The sequence below is a fragment of the Balaenoptera borealis genome, assembly GCF_965194805.1.
Source record: "Balaenoptera borealis genome assembly, chromosome: 19".
Classification (NCBI taxonomy): domain Eukaryota; kingdom Metazoa; phylum Chordata; class Mammalia; order Artiodactyla; family Balaenopteridae; genus Balaenoptera; species Balaenoptera borealis.
Genome location: NC_138878.1, coordinates 2574551 through 2592999, shown reverse-complemented (window position 1 = coordinate 2592999; position 18449 = coordinate 2574551). Strand labels below are relative to the sequence as shown.

Genomic DNA, 18449 nt, shown 5'->3' with positions numbered 1-18449 from the left:
CAGAAGGACAGTCACCCACCAGCCGCCAAACAGCACCTGCTGCGTTAACCCCCAGGAAACCTGCGTCACCTCACAGGTAGCCCCCAACCTGGGGGAGACGGTTGAAAGCAGCGCCTATTTTCATTTCTTGCTCACAGATAGGAGGAGAGGAATGAAAGAGAAGATGAGGGACCGATTTCCAGAAAGCCAACAGTGGGAGGATGGAGCTGGAATTTCCAGCCACTCTTTCTGCCTTGCCTCTCTGCAGCTGGCAAGTTCTATGGAAAATGAAGATGCCTTTGAATGAATTTCATTCCGTGGTAAAATCCAATCTCAAGGCTGGAGGAATTCAGGGAGATTTGAAACTTTTGGCCGCTTGGCTGAGTCTGTCTGTCTGTCCGACTAGTGGCCATGAGGAGGTCATGGCCTCCTCCCATCAGCCAGTTAGATCCAAGGACGGCTTGACCACAACCATGGGGCTTGCCACCAATCGTCAACTGAAAACCCCCAGAGCTGAATTAGCGGGATAGGTGCAGCCTTTCTGCTCTAGTCAGCGTAAACCTGGGTACCTGGTCTAGTGGTTCATGAAAAAGTAAGATAACTACAAAAAAATAAACCTAGCAATAGCAAATCTTGCTAAGTGGTAAGCATTTGCAGATGCTGCAGGAAAGGACTTTCTTTACGTGAATTTTCTCAATCAACTCATGGTTGAATTGTGTCCCCCCAAGAGATGTTGGAGTCCTAAGCCCCAGTACTTGCGAATGTGACCTCATTTGGAAAGAGGGTCTTTGCAGATGATCCAGTTAAGATGAGGTTGTTGGGTAGGCCCTAATCCAACCTGGCAGGTGTCCTTATAAAAAGGGGGAATTTGGACACAAAAACAGACACACATGGGGGGAGACCACGCGAAGACAGGTTGAATGCCATCTACAAGCCAGGGGACACTGGAGGCCACCACAAGCCAGGAGAGAGGCCTGGAAGAGACTCTCCCTCATAACCCTCCAAAGGAACCAACCCTGCTGACACCCTGATCTCAGATTTGTGGTCTCCAGAGCTGGGAGGGTGCCAGAGCTGGGTGCCTTTACTATTCCTGTTTTACAAATGCTAGTGCTAGAGAGAAACTTTATAGCTGCAGAAACTAAAGAAGTTAAGTGACTTCCCCAAGTTTAAACAGCTAGTGAATGATAGTCAGGACTTGAACCCAACTCTCTCTGACTACAAAGCCCCAAGGATGTCAAGGATGCCCAAAGAGGTCCCAGAACGTGTGCAAGGTCACTTGGTCCAATAGCAGCCACGTGCACATGAGGACCAGGTCACTGCCAGGGGTCGGCCCCCCACGCCAGGCTGACCTCCACCCTGAACCAGGCAACGAGCACACTCGGGTCTGGAGTTCGGGTGGGGCCCGGGGATGCCCGCTCAATCGGGAGAGCAGAACGTAGAGTAGGGGAGGAGGCTGCCGCACCCAGCTTCTCACTCTGGGCCACGCGGGCAGAACGGACATGGCAGGCGGGGGGGCAGGACACCTGGAAGAGCGAGGACACTCATTTCCAGAGCACCGGTTTACTCCAGGGTGAGTTGCTGCAAATGTTACCTTTATATTAAAGCAATAACCATAACTGACATTCTCAGTTAGGCTTGTGCTCAGCTGCCGGTGATAAAGCCCTGGAATGAAAGTGGCTTCAGTAAACCGAGAGTTCCTTCTTTCTTGACACAAAGGAAGCCCGGGGGCTGGTGCGGTGCCTCCGCGACAGAAACATCCAGGCCCTGAGCAGGAAGGAAGGGCTGGAACCTGTGCACACACTTGCTGAGGGGTACGGAAGGAGGACTCAGGGTGTGGGGACCCACGGGCAAGAGCAGGGACCAGGGAATGTCCTGCTGGGCCAGAGATGAGAGACCAAAAGGTCACAGGGGATGTCAGACTGAAGGGCTGGGCTGAGGGTCCACCACGGATGGCGGCGGCATAGAAGAGCGTCCTCGGGGAAGGGAGCACAGGCGGGCGCGTTCGCGCTCCCACACCCTCCTTCAGAAACGGGGGCAGACAGGATCTGGGGCGATCATTACCCTTGCTAGACTGCTCCCCCGCAACGCACCGATGAAGAGGGTTCTGCATTCAGCTGGCCTCACCACCACAGAGGATCCTGACTTCCCAGGTTCTCACTTCTGTCACAAAAGAAGAGAGGGGCGGGTCTTGCTTCTGTTTTAGGAGAGAAATGGGGAGCAGCTGCGACGTGTGAGGGGACTGCATGGGAGAGCAAAAGGATATTTAAAAATCTTTTGCTTTGGTCCATTGATGCCCTTCATAGTGGCTGACAGATGCAAGTTAGCAACTTGGGTTATTTTTAAGTTTGCTCTGGTTGCCGGGCTCGGCTTCTCTGATGACTGCACTGTCCCGAGACTGGACCACATGGGTGATGGCTTTGTAGACAAGACGTCTGTGGGTCAACATGGAGAGAGGGGTCACTTCTAAATCCAGTCGGTAATGCAAAACCACAGTGGTCAACGGTACCCTTGAGAGTCATTTAACTCCCCCTGGAATGGCAGGAGCTGAGCCCTTAGGAAGCTCAAAAATCTAAGAAGTGACTTCTTTTGTTTATCTATGAATTTTGGCCAAGGTGTCCCTTTCCCTGGGGCTGGCCTAGTTAAAACAGGAGGAAAGGAATTTAAAACATGATTTCTCTTCAAGCACATCTAATCAAATTCCGGTCCGAGAACTGTCCGCCTATGTGTGACATTATGATTCCACTGAACTACTTCACGGAGGAGGGGGTCACTCATTCCTGCAAGGTTCGCCTGCCCTCCCTGCCCCAGACCCGCCTTCCAGGAGCCAAGGGCATACTTTTTCTTGTCTGCTCCATCTGACAGATGCACTTTTAAGAAACAAACCCTCCATGCAATCCAGCCTTGGGGCTTGGGGCTTGGCGACTTCTCCGCGCCATTCATCTTTCTAAAGTGGGAACATCAAGGTGGGAAGAGAAGGAAAAGTCAGCAAGCAGCCAGCCAGGAGCCGGCCGCCAGGGGAGGCTGGAGCCCCCGACGGCAGGACCACTGCTCAGAGCCCGGGGCCTGGGCCAGGCGGCAGGCACCCTCCGTGGTGCAGATGGAAACATCACAAACGGCCCTTTGTCGCCCCGCCGGGATCTGGGGCGTCCCGTGAGCTGCAATGCACACACACCCACTGGATTAAGAGCCGTCAGACTGGTTCCCAAAGCAAACACTGAGTTAATTTTTCCAGCATATTCCTTTCATGTCTGGGCTGCTTCAGGCTTCTCTGGGTCACTGGGCTCTTTGTTGCCGGCTTCGCTGAAGCCCCCCGGCCCACTCCGCCTCGCTGGCTCCTGGAGTCCCCTCCCCTCTACACCCAAGTCCTAATACAGTATTCCATTTCACTTGGGCAAGAAGAGCCCCCAAAGAGATTGGCCTTTGAAATATGTGAGTCAGTGAGAAGCAGCTCCTGGAAGTTTCAGATCACATTTCTCTGGGCCCCTGGCACGTGTTGGCCTGTAGAAGCCAAGTCCTCGTTTCGGGATGTGTCCCAGAGTCTGCTGGGGCGTGGGAGTCTCACCTCTCCCCTACTCACCACGCCACACCACCCCTAATCCTTCTTAAAGTGCACCAGGGGCTCGCGCTTCCCTCAGATCACAGCCACACTCCTCCATGTGGTTCACAAGGCCCTGCCTGGTCCAGCCCCACCCTCACCACTCACCCCCAAGAACTCTGAATTTATTTTAGTTCCTTGAATGTCCCTGTGCTCTCTTACTGCCGGACACAAGAGGAAACCTATTTGCCATCTGTGTCAATTAGGGTCCAATCAGGAGAGTAGGGAAAGCTCTGAATATTGAAAACAGAGAGAATTTAATACAGGGAATTGGCTGCACAAGTGATGGGACTGGTAAGAAGCCAACGAGGGGACAGTGAGGCGGCCCACAGATGAACAAGAGCAGGCGGCCTCCAGCATCACGAGGCTGGGGGTGGAGGGATGGGTCACCCAGCAGAAGCGGGAACCGTGGAGGAGGGAGAGGAGGCAGCCCCTGCTGGAGACGTCGCCCGAGGCAGGGAGGGAGAAGGGAACCCCCCTGGCTTCTCCCCTCCTGCTGCCTCTCACTATCCCCCAGCGCCCTCGTTGGCTGAACCGACTGGAAGTCAGCCAACGCAGAAGTCTGGGAAGGCGGCCTGCAGATGGCGGCCTGCCCGTAAGACAAAGCAGGATGGGGAGGGCAGGGAATGCTCCTGAGGGCCAACAGACACAGGATCGACGCCCCATCTCCGACCCAAGGTCTGCTTAGGAATCCTTCAGTCCGTATCTGTACTTCTTATCATCAGCTGCATCTATTTTTCAAAGTTCTATTGATTGTAAGTGACAGAAACTTACCTAAGCAAGAAAAAGAACATTGGTTTGCCTAACTGAAAACTCCGCTTTTGGGATTCGGTAGGGCTGAATCCAAGGACTCAAACAAAGGAAGCAATCTCCCATTTGGACCTTGTCAGCTCTCAGCTCTGCTTTCCTCTGTGTGGGTTCCATTTTCAGGGTGAGCAAGATGGCAGCTGCAGGCCTAAGACCCACCTTCTCAGAAACCTTGGTGGAAAAGTTGTCCTCCCCCTGCTAATAGCTCTAACCAAAGCCCTGGAACTGAGTCCTACTGGCCTGCTTGGACCTCTTGCCAATAATTGCACCAATGACTATGGCCCAAGTAGCAGAATGTTCTGATTGGCCAGGCCTGGAGCCAGGAGATGAGGATCAACCCCACCCAAACTCACAGACTAAAAGGGGAAGAGGAGGTAATACCAGTACAGGAAGTAATCGATGCTGGGATGACAAGAAGATCCTTTGCTTATTTATGGCACTGCTACCCAACCCAAAGAATGGGACAACTGGTTATATTTATCTGTCTGGTTACATCCTCTGAATCTCCCATCAGAGATGAAATTTATCCACTGAGGGGCCACACATCCTCGGAGCACTTTATTCTGGTTCCCTTCTCGTGGGTCTGCTCTTCACATAGCCTGGATCATCCACAGTTTTCCAAGCCTTCCACATCAGTTGTCCCATTTGTTCATCCTGATTATCCTGAGGAATATCTAGGAAAGGTTTTCTTGCCTCCTAGCAGGGGAGACTGTGGACTAGGGGGGTTGAGAGAAGTGCCCGGGGCCACTGCAAGGAACACCAGTAACGGCTACAGCCACCAAACCCACTGAGCACCGAATAAACACCAGGCTTCTAGTATCCTAACTCCTCTGGCCAGCGGCCCAGCGAGGCAGGCACGATTATCCAGTCCTGATGAAGAAATCAAGGCGCTTGCTTGAGGTCACACAGATGGTTAGTGATGGAGCCAGGACTTCATATCAGGAACTCTGACTCCACAAAACGCAGGCTTTATGCCTCCCCCAATTCATCCTCTCTTTGCCTAAACATCCCTAGTTTCTTCAACTCCGTCTCGTGGGCTGGCTTTCCATACCGCCTGCCCGCCCTGGACAGCTCTGGTTTACACCCACGTCCCAGCGGAATGACCAGTAGCTGCCCTTCTGCCTGGACAGTACATTACACAGTCAGCCCAGCCACAGTCAAACCCACAGCTCCCATCATTGTGCTGACCCCCTGCCCCACCCCTCTCAGCGCTTCCTCCTGGCAGATGGGGGTACCGCCCTGGCACACCACCCAGCACCCCTGCTCCAGCATTCGGGGTTCAGGAGTGGAGGGGACCGGCAAGGCTTGGCTCAGCTGTTCTATCCCGAGCCAGGCCCCCGAGAGCCCCACACCTGAGATGTCCCCGTTCCTTCTTTCATGTCTGACTTTTCCCATCCGACTGGCCAAATACGAGAGTGAGGCCTTGGCTTTAATTTCCGAAACACTGTTGAATAAACCAATTTCTCGTCAGGGACTGGTGACCTGGGAAGCTCTCTCTTAGCTGGAGGCTGCGGAGGTGACAGATGGGATTCACCCTGACGGGAAGTGCCAGCACCTTGCTCTGCGGTGTCCTGGCCTTGCCCCAGGATGCCTGGGGATGGGGGTCTGCAGCGCTGGGCTGGGTGAGGGTGCACCGCAGGCGGGGAGGCTGGCTGTCAGAGGGAGCCACGGGGGCCGTGGGGTCTTCAGGTTGTCCTTCCTGTCTTGTCGCCACCGGCTCATTGGTTCAGCAGGAGACAACTTTCTAAGGTCAGGGTTCCATTGGTCTTCGGATTTTCTGCCCAACTTCACTCTATAGGCGCAGCAGTGAGAAGCGATCCAGGAACGAGTAGCAGGACCCGGACCAGGCGCCGACTGCTCCAGCAAGCAGCCCCGTCTCCCACCCTGCCTTCCCGCTCGCTCCTGGAAGGAGATGAGCGCTGGGGCTCTGGCATGAATCCTGGCACCAAAAGCACGTAGGAAAAAATTAGAATCAATCTTTTTAAAGGAACGCAGGCTCAAAGGGCTGTGCTTTCCCACTGGGAGGGGTGAGAACCCATCCCACCATGTGGCTGCAAGGGGCTGATGGCCAAGCCTCCACCTCTCAACTGGGGAAAATGAATTACAATCTGACGCTCCCAAGGCAACTCACTTCTAAATGCTGTGTTCCTCAGTGACTTCCCATTCCTCGTCCTCCATCACTCCTGCCCCAACGCTCCATCCTCCAGCCACACCGACCTGCTAAGACTTCCCTGACTGCTACGTGAGGTTTCAGGACGCGGCACCAGAAGGCTGTCCCATCAGCCTGGAGTGAGCGTTCCTGCTTTCTCCCTTGCCATTTGTTAAGGCCCAGCCCAGATTCTGCCTTCTTTTGGAAGTTTTTCACACCCTGCCCCAACTCCTCTGCTCTGTGGCCCTGCAGCACCTGCACGTCCTTCGATTGTAGCTCCTACCTGTGACTGCACACCTGTCGCCTCCAGTGGGCTACGAGCTGCTTGAGACCTGGACAGACACCTTTTTCTTCTGTCCCCACTGACTCTGACACAGCATTTGGAAGACAACAGGCACTTGGTAATTATTGAACGAAAGCATACTACGGGCACTCGACAAATACTAACATGGAAATGGAAATTGGTTGCCTGTTCTGTGCTAAGGTGGTTCTCAGCTCTGGCTGCACCGGGGGGAGGGCAGCTTGCCAGGACCGCCCCCCCAATTAGAACATCATCAGGGTTCCTCCAAAAACTAAAAATAGAACTACCATATGACCCAGCAATTCCATTCCTGGGTATTTATCTGAAGAAAACAAAAACACTAACCCAAAATGATACATGCACCCCAATGCACATGTTCATAGCAGCACTATTCACGATAGCCAAGCCATGGAAACAACCTAAGTGTCCATTGACAGATGAATGGATAAAGAAGGTGTGGTACACATATGCAATGGAATACTACTCAGCCATAAACAAGAATGAAATAATGCCATCTGCAGCTACATGGACGCAACTAGAGAGTATCATACTAAGTGCAGTAAGCCAGAAAGAGAAAAACAAATGCTGTATGATATCACTTACATGTGGAATCTTAAAAAATAAAACAAACTAGTGAATATAACAAAGAAACAGACTCATGGATATAGAGAACAAACTAGTGGTTACCAGTGGGGAGAGGTAAAGGGGAGGGGCAAGCTAGGGGTATGGGATTAAGAGATGCAAACTCCTATGTATAAAATAAGTAAGCTACAAGGATATATTGTATAGCACAGGGAATATAGCCAATATTTTATAATAACTATAAGTGGAGTATACTCGTAAAAATTGTGAATCACTATGTTGTACGCCTGAAACTTGTATAATATCGTACATCAAACACATCTCAATAAAAAGAAAAAGAACATCACTGGAACATTCTAAAGGATCTCAAGGTGAATTTAATTAGCCAAGGGTGAGCCATGCTAGGGAATAAAAGCTGAGTAAGGCATGGTTTCCCCTCCTTAGAGCCATTGACATGACCAAGCTGATTTTTTTTCTCCAAGACAGGAGAAGAATAGTTCTCAAAGTGGGGTTCCAGGAGCAGCAGCAAGGCCTCGCCCAAGAATGTGTTAGAAGTACAGATTCTGGAGCTCTGTCCGTGAACTGCTGCATCGTAAGCTGCAGGGAGGGGCTGTGCTCTAACACAACCTCCCAGGGATCCTGAGCGGGCTGGAGTGTGAAAACCACTGCTCTAGAACTTGTCTCCCAAACTGTGACTCACTCACAGCCACATCAGAAAGGCCAGGTGTTGTGAACGCGTAGATTCCTGAACCCCTTTGCAGTGCCAATGACTCGGAGCCTTGGAGAGAGGAGCACACCTGTATCAAGAGTTGGGAGATGGACACACATTTTATAAATAGCTTCCCAGGTGCTTCTCAAGCTCACGGAGGTGTGGTAACCAGTGCGCTAATACGACGACAGCTCAGATAAATGCCATCTGTCCCACTGCCCTCCCCTCTCAAAGCATGGACTTTGGTGAGTCAGGGGACAGTCAGAAAGTTGGGTCCAGCTGCTTTCTGTGCGTGCATCTTCCGATCTCCTCCTGAACCTCCAGTACTTAGCACGACCTGGAAGGTTGCCCAGGACCCCGCTTTGAAGTCTCTGGTTTGGTCAATGCCCAGCTCCACCTGCACTTGGGCACAGGGGGAGCCCGAGCACCACCCCCCACTGGCGCCTTGCCAGTATCTCCTCTGCACCCTCCTGCCTCGGGAAGGGACCTCCTCCTTCAGGCAGACGGGCCATCACGACTAACAGACATGGACGAGTGTGGAGCCATCACTTGGGACTCTGAGTCAACTTCTAGCTCCATGCCTGGGACCAGGGAGCTGCCAAACCTTCCACCAACACACAGTTAATAATCGTAACACCCCCGCTTGTGAGCCGAGATTTCATTCTGTGCACAAGTAAGCGAACACGTGAGCTTCTCAGCTGCTAACTCGGCAAGTGTAATTATATCCCGCGTTCCATTTTTATTCCATTGGTGAAGCCGAGCCAGACTTGGAGGGAAACGGGGACCTGTCCCACCGAGGAGAGCTGAGGCCCGAGCTCCGCTTCCTGTTGATGCTCTTGTGATGGACACCGCGCCAAGCTGCCCCTTTGTATGCACCAGCGGAAAGTTCTCATCAGGCTCCAAGCAGCTGCCCACTCTGCTGTGCACAGCGTCTGCAGAGCTTGTTAACTGGAGACTTTTAGGCCTCAGCATTTGTGGGTGGGCAAGAATGTGCCTGTCGGGGAGACCAGCCATTTCCAGATTTAGGAAAGAAAACACCTTGCTGTCAAAGCACCTGGTGAGCCCCACCGGGTACAGTGCATGCTGAATTTCATCCACTCCTCACCATCTCAGGACCACAAAGGACGACCAAAGTCATATAAATAACCACACGGCCGACTGGGAAGGCCCATAAGAGAGTGGCTAGCACAGTGATTTTCAAACTGGGTTCCAAGGAACCCTAAGGTGCCTCAAGGAGCCCATGGGGAGAAGGGGCTGGAGCATCTACTGATCATTGGTTGGATGACCTTGGGCAATGAATTCCCTTCTCTGAGCCTCATTTTCCTCATCTGTAAAATGGAGGTAATAGTGCCTACTTTGTACAGTTATTTTGAGGATTGAATGAAACACCATCTAGACATGAGTGACAGCTTGATGCCCTTGTACCCACTTTAACCCTGGAGGGTGATTTGGCAGAGAGAGCAAAGGGCGTTTGAGGAGAAAGAATGGCCAGGTGACAGGTGCGTGCGTGTCATGTGCTGGGTAAGACGCACCGACCCAAGTGGATGGCAGGGCTCCACACCTTCTGAGCACTGGCATCTCTCACAGCTCCCACGGCCCCAGCTCCTTTCTAGAACAACCAGACTTCTCCTTTCATTTCCTTCCTGGACCCACACTGATCAGAGTCAGGCAATGGGTTTCTCTTTAGCATCTCCCTCGACTTACGGTGAGGACACACTCTGGAAAACATATTATCTGACTGCCAGAAACATTCGACCCTTGTAACCACAGATGAAGTTGCTTTGTTATCCCTAGCAATGGTCGTGGTGCTAAGACCTCATCATCATCACCACCATCACCGTCTGATCACCTAACCTTCCCAGTACCCCTATGTTAGGAGCTAGGATTACTCTCATCTTGCAGACAGGGAAAAACTGAAGCCCAGGGAGTAATCTGTCCTCGGCTCCACATCCTGGCTGTGCTGGGATTTGAGCCCAGACTCCACTGCTGACACTCTCAGCCATGGGTGCTCCTACACCAGTTTCAGTGCCGAAGGGTGGCTGGAGGCTACTTTAGCACCATGTACGTACGCTCCATCAGCCCCACCATGTTAATAGCGGGGATGATGGGGGCGGTACTGGACCCCACGGTGAGGAGGAAAGCTGGACACGGTGGCCTTTTAGCTGGGCACCTTGCCCCTTCGCATAAAATCTGAGTTCTCTTAGGAAGAAAGCAGGGGAGGTAGTTGGGTATTAGGACTCCTTTTGACATTCAGAACGTGACCTGGGTTTATGATGTCTAACATCGCTATGGCCTTGCCTTCCCCACCGAGGGCCTTCACGAGCTGGGTCCATGGTCCCAGGGAGGGAAGCCCAGGGATAAGGGAAGAGTGGCTGCGTCTTTTCTGAAGGCAAGAAAAATCTCCCAGTCCTGCAATTCACTCCAGAATTACGGCCCGAGTTCTTTGTAGTGATCCATGTGATAGCTCTCCAAGCTCGTGTAGGACTGGGGGTGTGGGAAAGATGATTTTCAGTCATTAGAATTCCTGGGGGGGGAACCCATTCTCCCCCTAAATTTCCCCCTCCAGCTTGAATCCTCTAAGGAATTCCCTCGAAGGAAATTCTCCAGCATGTCCTGTTCATCGAGAGAACACAGCCCATGTCACTTCAGAGAACATTCAACAAGGCAAGCTCACAGCTTTGGAATCCATCACACACACCAAGGAAACTTCCTTCTCAGGCCCCTTGGAAAGGCTTTCCAAGTAGATTGTAAAGAGGTCCAATGTGGTTGTTCACCAGCCAGGGGCGTGTCTGCACCCAAGGGAGCCTTTGTTCTTCCCTCTGCGACCCTGAGGCCTTTACGCCCCTGTCGTGTTGCCTCCAAGACACATACAGTTCGTGAACCCCTCAGGTCTCCTCTTCACGGACGCAGGCTGCACATGTGACGGGAAATGCATCCCGTAGTCACTGGGTGCGCTGGTTTCCAAAGCTGCTCCTCCACTAGCAGAGTGACTCATCAGAAGGGGCTCCCCATGGTCACAAAAGTGAATACAAGAAAAATCACGTATTTCTTATTGGAAATACAGGCTGGGGCTTCCCCGCCTGGCTGTTCTCTCCACATTCAAGGAGTCGGCCGGGGGGGGGGCACTGCTGGGGGACGAATTCCCTGAGAGAATCCCACCCTTCTATCCAGGACTCAGAAATCTGGAAGTCCCATTCATTCATTCATTGATTCTATAAATATATTGAGCATCTTCTACACACCAGGCACTGTCCAAGGCAAGGAAGGGTGGCAGGGAATGAGGCAGATTAAGTCTCTGCCCTCATGAAGCTTACATTCCAACAGCAAAGTGGTGTGTAGCCCATGCCGGGGAGGGGCAGTGCTCCGGGGACGGTGTTTTCCTCGGCTGGGAGCTGGGAGCAGGGCAGACACGGGGGCCTCAAGGCCTGTCCGTGCATACGACTTCACCCTCTTTACAGCCAAGAGGTTAATCCATTGTATGATTCCAAACAGTAGTTCTCCTAAATGGATTTAATGAGCAGGGTACAGAGTGTTGACCACCAAAATGGTTAAATCTTTCTATGTTCATGATTTAGAAATGCAGTGCACTCTACTCCGCCCCTTACTTTCACTATGGGGCCAGTGGAAGCCAAGGGATTAAGTTTGAAATGAAAAGACCTGGTGTTATTTTTATTATAACATCTCCGGGGATGATAGATCAATTTCATCTCGCCAACTTCCAGCAATTGGTACTGAATCCCAGACATCCTGTGTCGAGAAGAAATGAGACGCTAGCTTCAGATTCTGTGTGAGAGTGTCACTAAGGCCTGCCCTGGGCCCAGGAGAAAGGGCAGCTCGTGTGTACAGTGTGCCCTGGCCCAGGTCTAGACGGACAGTCCCAACTCTGACGCTGAACCCTCTGCAGATCTCAAAATATTAGCAGACATAAAAAAATCTGTCTATAAAATTAAAGTATGCTGATTAAACAAGGTACACATCACACAACACTGCAGGGAGAGGAAGAAATGGGATGGTGTCAGGTGCTAAAAATATCCCACAGGCCCTCCTAATGCATCACAATTTTCCAAAGGGTGGAGCCACTGACCTGATTAGTGACAGGAAGGGGAGTTGGGGTGGCATGTGTGTATGTTCCATTTCTAGAATTCAGATGCCAGTTTCCTCGTTTGGGGGAAAAAGTGTTTAAAACAGATAAAACACAAGGAAAATGGAAAGTTGTTCAATTAATGTTGTCAAGGTTACACGGCTCACATAATTAACATTGCAGCGCTTTGATGTGGAGATGCTCCACATGCTTTGTGAAGCCTGTCTGAAGTTTCTGACTGCTGCCACCGTCACCATCATCACCATCTCCATCAGCACCGTCATGACCACCATCACCATCACCATCATCACCACCACCACCACGATTATCATCCCCACCACTGCCATCATCGTCACCATCATCATCATCATCATCATCATAATCACCATCACGAGTGCCATCCTTACCATTATGGTGATTAATGTCAACAAGCATCCCAGAGGAATTGTGAGACTCTAGAGCAGCCTGAGTCAGGTCAGCAGGAGCACACGCTGAGGGGAGCCTCATAAATGGCACCTTTCTCTCTCGCTCCACTGTACACAGTTACAGGTAACCGGGAGCCCGGCATTTTATGCACCAGCTGTAGTGTCACCTCTGTCCCCGAGTTCTACCCAGAGCCTGACCTCGTGAGTCAATTACAGCTGTTTTCATCGTGCTCATCGGCCTCCAGCATCCACCCGGCCCCACTTTCAACAAAGGGTGGATTCCCATGAACTCGCTTCTTTATTGCCAGCTGGTTCCGATTAGGGATGAACCAGTAAAACGAGGGGGTAATACAGTCGCAGTGTGTTCCTAAATGTAGCACTTTTCCATGTGTTTTGATTTACCAGTTGACCAATAAAACCCAGTCCTTCAACAAGGTGGATCCCATACCTCACATGTTTTACTTATTTTGGTAAATGCAGCTTTTTAGAGATTGAAAAAAGATGGGGGGTGACTCAGGTCAATAATACCTCTTGCAGTGTGTGCATGTGTGTGGGTATAAGAGTTTGTATAAGTGTATGAATGAGTGTAGGGGTATGTGTGTGAGTATGTGAGAGCCTGTAAAGGTGTGTGTGAGTGTGTATGTGTGTGGGTACAAGTGTGCATGATGGCCAGAAGCTGGGTCTCTCTGGCAGGGTATTAGGCATTGATTTCAGAGCATCTAATATTTCTATCCAAATACTCCTTGTCAGCACCCTTGGTTAAACGGACTATGAATCTAAGAAGAAATAAACAACAGGGATGTTTCCTCCCTCATTTTGTTAACTGGGCCCTTCCCTCCAAAACATCTACCTTCCACCTGCTTGTCAGCTCCCCTCTGAAGGCAGCTGTGTCTCAACAATCTTCCTTTCCCTTGCGCTGGATGGAACTGTTGACTATTCAGGCAGCAGGACTTTTATCTGAAGTAGAGAAAGCCCCACACAGTAGCTTTCTGGCCTAGGAGCAGCTCTGTAGGGTTCCAGTTGGAATGAAGGACAGTGTCTTAAACACAAAGAAATGGCTTGGGAAAATTAGTACCAGGATGCTTTGGGTACCACTCAGAAGACCCTAACTCAGTGTAGAACAGGAGCCAGTGATGGGAGGGAAGATTCCTAACCCACAAAGCTCCGTGAGCCCCTCGCTCCTTGCATCTGTGCTCTGTTCCACGGGGGCCAGCCTGTGTGTCTGAGACAATGCCGTTCACGGCTGAACCACCAGCCAAGTGCGGTGCAGGCATGCAGCTGGCGCTCAGTGTATGCTTGCTCACTGGATGCAGGACCAGAGAGGGCACGGGGAGAGGCCTAGGAGCGGTTTCCTGAGGGAAGCGGGTTTGAGTCTGGTACTGCGGATTCGATTCAAGAGAGAAAAGAGGCTTTACATGAGACTCAGACCTGACCGTTGGGATCAAAAAAACAGAAGGGGACTTGGAGACCACCCGGCCTGGTCTCCTGCGACGCACGGAGCACTGTGCCTTTAAGAACAGGAGCATTTTATGTTATAATCTATCATTCATTCATTCATTCATTCAGAAACGAAACTACAATGATGAGTCCCTGCCCTCATGGAGTTTACCCTCCAGGTGGGAAAAAACAGAAAGTCAACAAGTAAACAAGCAGGAAAAACAGGTGATGAGCAGAGCGCCACACAGGACGATTAGGACGATCATTGTCTCTAGAAATTCCCGAAGCCAAACCTTAGGGAAGAGACGGGAAGAGCATTCCAGGGAACAGCGAACGCACAGGTGATGCCAAGGTGCACCAGGTAGGGAGCCCCTGCTCAGGTAACAGGGAGCAACCTCGGGTGTTAGGCACGAGAGCTGGCTTATCTGAAATCTGTGCCCCCAAACTGTGCTCAGGCCTTCCGGTGTGAGGACGGTCATGGCCACGGGGCAGACACGGGTCTTTGGTTTGAACACGATTATCCATTAAAACTTAATAATGCAGATTTTTTCCTCCATTTTTCCTTAAACTTAGCAAGTTTTTCTGGCATTCAAAGAAGAAAAAACAAACCAATACAAATATCCCTTACTTGTATCTTTGCACAAGACAATGTGCAGAGGAAACGTCCAGTTGCTTCCTCTTCCAGGGGTCACTGCAGAGGCTGAACTCCGTGTCTCATGCAATCACGGCATCCCTGGCACTTGAGGCTGCGTCGTCACTCTCAGTAGGAGAATCGAAATAAGGTCAGTCTTCCCACTGGGCCAACCTGTGTGAAGAGGGCACTTTATTGTTTTAAGGTAGTTCAAAGGTGGTGGAAAAAACTCCCTATAAAAACAAGCAGGAGTTTATTAAAACTCTAATGAGTATAAAGTTGCAGACACAGCGATTCATTCCTGGACATGGTTCCTGGGTTCATTTCTTTCCGCTCCCACGAGGAGAGATTTCACCGGATAGAAGCACCCAGCAGACGGAGCCAGCCCAAGTGCTCCTGTGCAAGCCTTGCCTTACACTCCCCAGCAAATGAGACCGCATCCTGGGAGAAGGCCTCTGTGTGTTATGTCTCCTATAGGAGTGATTCAATTTCTCACCACCACTAGTCAGACCGTCATGACACAAGTAGCTGGGGGTGGGGCTGTCCAGCTTCCTGCTTGGTAGCCAATATTTAACGCCAGCCAGCCATGAAGAGGCTGGAGAAGATTCTGCCTGGCATGATTCATGCTGGGGGAGCAGGGAACCCTCTCTGGGGAAGGAGGCACCTGAGCTAGTGCTTTGTCACTTGTACTGGTTTCCTCTTTATCACAGAAGTTTCCTGTTGAAAGCTTAGAAAATAGAGATGAGCAAAAAGAAGAGTAGAAATCACTAAAATTGTTGTGATCATATACTTCATAATTGGAGCACTATGAATAATGACACCAGGGGGAAACCAGGCACAAACTAGGGACCTGGGGGCACCGTATTTCTAATGCTGCTCCTGGGGGCGACCACTGTTGACATTTTGGAGCATGTGCTTCTGCAACCCTGGCAATGGTGGATCGAGAAGAAGCATTCTGCTACTGCATGAATTCTTGAGAACTGCCCAGCCTAGCAGCTGCCTTTATGTCACCATCCTCACAGCAGAGCAGAAGTAGTACAGAGAATTTTCAGAAAGGAGTCAAGTGTGTGGGGGTATGAAGTGTGTGGACATGCATGCCTGTGCCTCATTGGGGTGAAAGCCAGGAAAACAGCAATATACTCATATTTTAGGTCTATGCTCAACAGTCAAGCTTACATCCCACTGGATGGTCACTGTCTGATACTAACCAGAGGATGGGTCCCTGATAGCAACTTTCATTGCCTCCATCAAATGCGGTTTGTAACTATTGATAATGATGATGAAGATGATAGTGAGACTGGTGACGATGGTGATGATGATGGTGGTGGTGGTAATGAGACTGGTGATGATAATGATAAGATAGTGATAATGGTGATGGTGATAATAATGTCAATGGTGATAGTGATGGTGATAATGATGATAATGATGGTGATGATAATGATAAGGTGGTGATAATGGTGATGGTGATAGTAATGTCAATGGTGATAGTGATGGAGATGACAATGATGGTGGTGATGGTGATGATGATGGTGACGATGGTGGTGATGACTAACACGTATATGGAACTCACAGGTGCCAGGCCCTGGTCTAAGCCCTTTGCATACATTAACCTCTTTAGTTCTCATAATTACCCTGTGAATGAGGAATTATAATTATCTCCATCTCACGGGTGAGAAAACTGAGGCCTAAAGAGTGAAGTCCCTCGTCCAATCTCAAGAACGACATTTTAGAAAAACACATTCTGGGAGTAGTGGCACAGAGGAGTTAAAATAAAAGGTTTTGTTTCTTTGGAAGCAGTAAACATAACTATAAAAACTTGTTTTTTAGCTCATTTGGAAACTGAAGGTCAGCAGGGTCACCTTGCCTTTTCTTTTCTTTATTTCTTCCCTTTTTATGTATTTACTTTTAAATATTTGAGCCTCCGTTTCACCGATGGTCTGTGAAAAATATTTGTCCCTCTCGAGGTGTTTATTCACCCTGGAAAACTGGCTGCCATCCAAATGCTGTGTTTTCCAACTATCAATGTAAACTAAGGATTCTCAGAACAGTTAGGTATTGTTCATTCATTAAAAACCCTTTAAACCTCACGCTGTTTATCTCATTGCTTTTACCTTGTTTATTGTACAAAAAACAGCACAAACACAAAATGGAAAACAGACAAGACAGACGGAGTGTGTTTAGGATTTTCCATAGGTCCTCGACGTTTTCCAGTGACGTGGAAGCGTAGGGTAGACGGGTGAAGAAACGACCCATTGCAGTCGGCACACAGTGCAGAGCGTCTGAGGAACCAGGGCGCCACCCAGGGACTCGGGTGTCCGCTGGGAGCAGCAGGCCGTGGGTCCTGACCGGGCTTGTGCTCCGTGCGGATCCTTCGCACAGCTTCATGGTCCCGCAGGAGGGCCCCATGTTACGTGCCCAGGGTAAAACTGGGGAGCAAGCTGAAATCCAGGGACCAGAGGAACTTCAGTCTGGGCCAGGGAATGAGCAGAAATTAAACAGGAACGTTCTATGACGGGTGACAGCAGAGACCATTCCGTTGTATTTTCCTTTTCCTGGGCACACAGAGGAGTTCATGTATTTCTCTTCCCCCTCCCAGGCGGGCTGGGGCCAGGTGATGAGGTCTGACCAATGGACTGGGAGCCGTGACGCCTGGCACTTCGGGTCAGAGGCAGTTAGGGCAGGACTGAGCTCGCGACACTCTCCTCCTGGCTGTGCCCAGAGTGGAGCCTCCATCCACCCGGGTCCCTAACTGGTGATGGGGAACAAGGCCCCAAGGAATTTCTTTGAACATGGACCCCAAGTGAGAAGTAGACCTTTGTTGTGTGACGTCACCTAGGTTCTGGGGTTGTCACTCGCCCATCCCGCTGATACAAAGGGGCAACCCCACAGTGCTCTGGGGTGCTGGGGAAGGTAGCGGGCGGAAACGGTGGTCAGCAGGGGCGTCCCCAGGCCGTGAGGGGTAAACTGAGCCCCAAAGGAGTTGGCCAGGTGATAAACAGAGGGAGAGCATCCCTGCAGAGGGAGCAGCTTGTGGAAAAGCTGACAGGCGAGAACCTGGCACATCCAAGGAAACGCGGACGGTCCAGCAGGAAGGGAGGAGAGGGCGCAGGTGCGGCTCACAGGTGGAAGGAGCCGGGACCTTGAAGACCATCCTAAGGTCATGGTCTTAGCTCAGGCTGCCATGACAAAGTACCGCAGACCAGGGGGCCAAAACCACAGACACGCTTCTCACGGCTCTGGAGGCTGGAAGCATGAGATCAAGGTGCCGGCAGATTTGGGTCCTGGTGAGATCTCTCTTCCTGGTTTACAGACGATGGCCTTCTCCCTGCGTCCTCCTCCTCTTCTCATGAGGGCACTGATCCCGTCACGAGGGCCTCAACCTCTTAACTTCACCTAAACCTAATCACCTTGGAATTACACCTGCAAATACTGCCACATTGGGGTTAGGGCTTCAACCTGTGAATCTGAGTGCGGCGGAGCAGAGCGTAGGGGACACAGTTCTACAGCACTGTGAAAACCGGAGAGAGTCACCAGGATGCTCCGAGCAGGGGTGACACAACCACACTGCACGGTAGCCCAGTGTGGCCTGGAGGCTGGAGAGGAACAGACTATAGGGAGAAACTCCAGCTCCTTCTTTCACCCATGCACACATGTATTCCATTGATACGTACCGAGGACCTAGTACGTGCCAGGCACTGTCCTAGGTGCTGGGGACACAGCAGGGAGCAAGACAGACCCAGACCCCTCGTGGGG

The 18449-nt window shown here is 51.1% G+C and overlaps 1 protein-coding gene across 4 annotated transcripts in view; it reads right to left on the bottom strand.

The window, feature by feature from the left end:
- LOC309616381 (uncharacterized protein C16orf95 homolog) overlaps window positions 1–18449 on the bottom strand; it is a 515949-nt gene that overhangs the window by 165852 nt on the left and 331648 nt on the right. For 3 of the 4 annotated variants that reach the window (XM_082366941.1, XM_082366942.1, XM_082366943.1), the window contains exon 15: window positions 14694–14870. The gene's annotated coding sequence lies outside the window, so the exon portion shown is untranslated. Of the gene's footprint in view, window positions 1–6017; window positions 6321–14693; window positions 14871–18449 lie in introns of those variants that run through there. The other variant, XM_082366944.1, reaches the window with a different exon arrangement.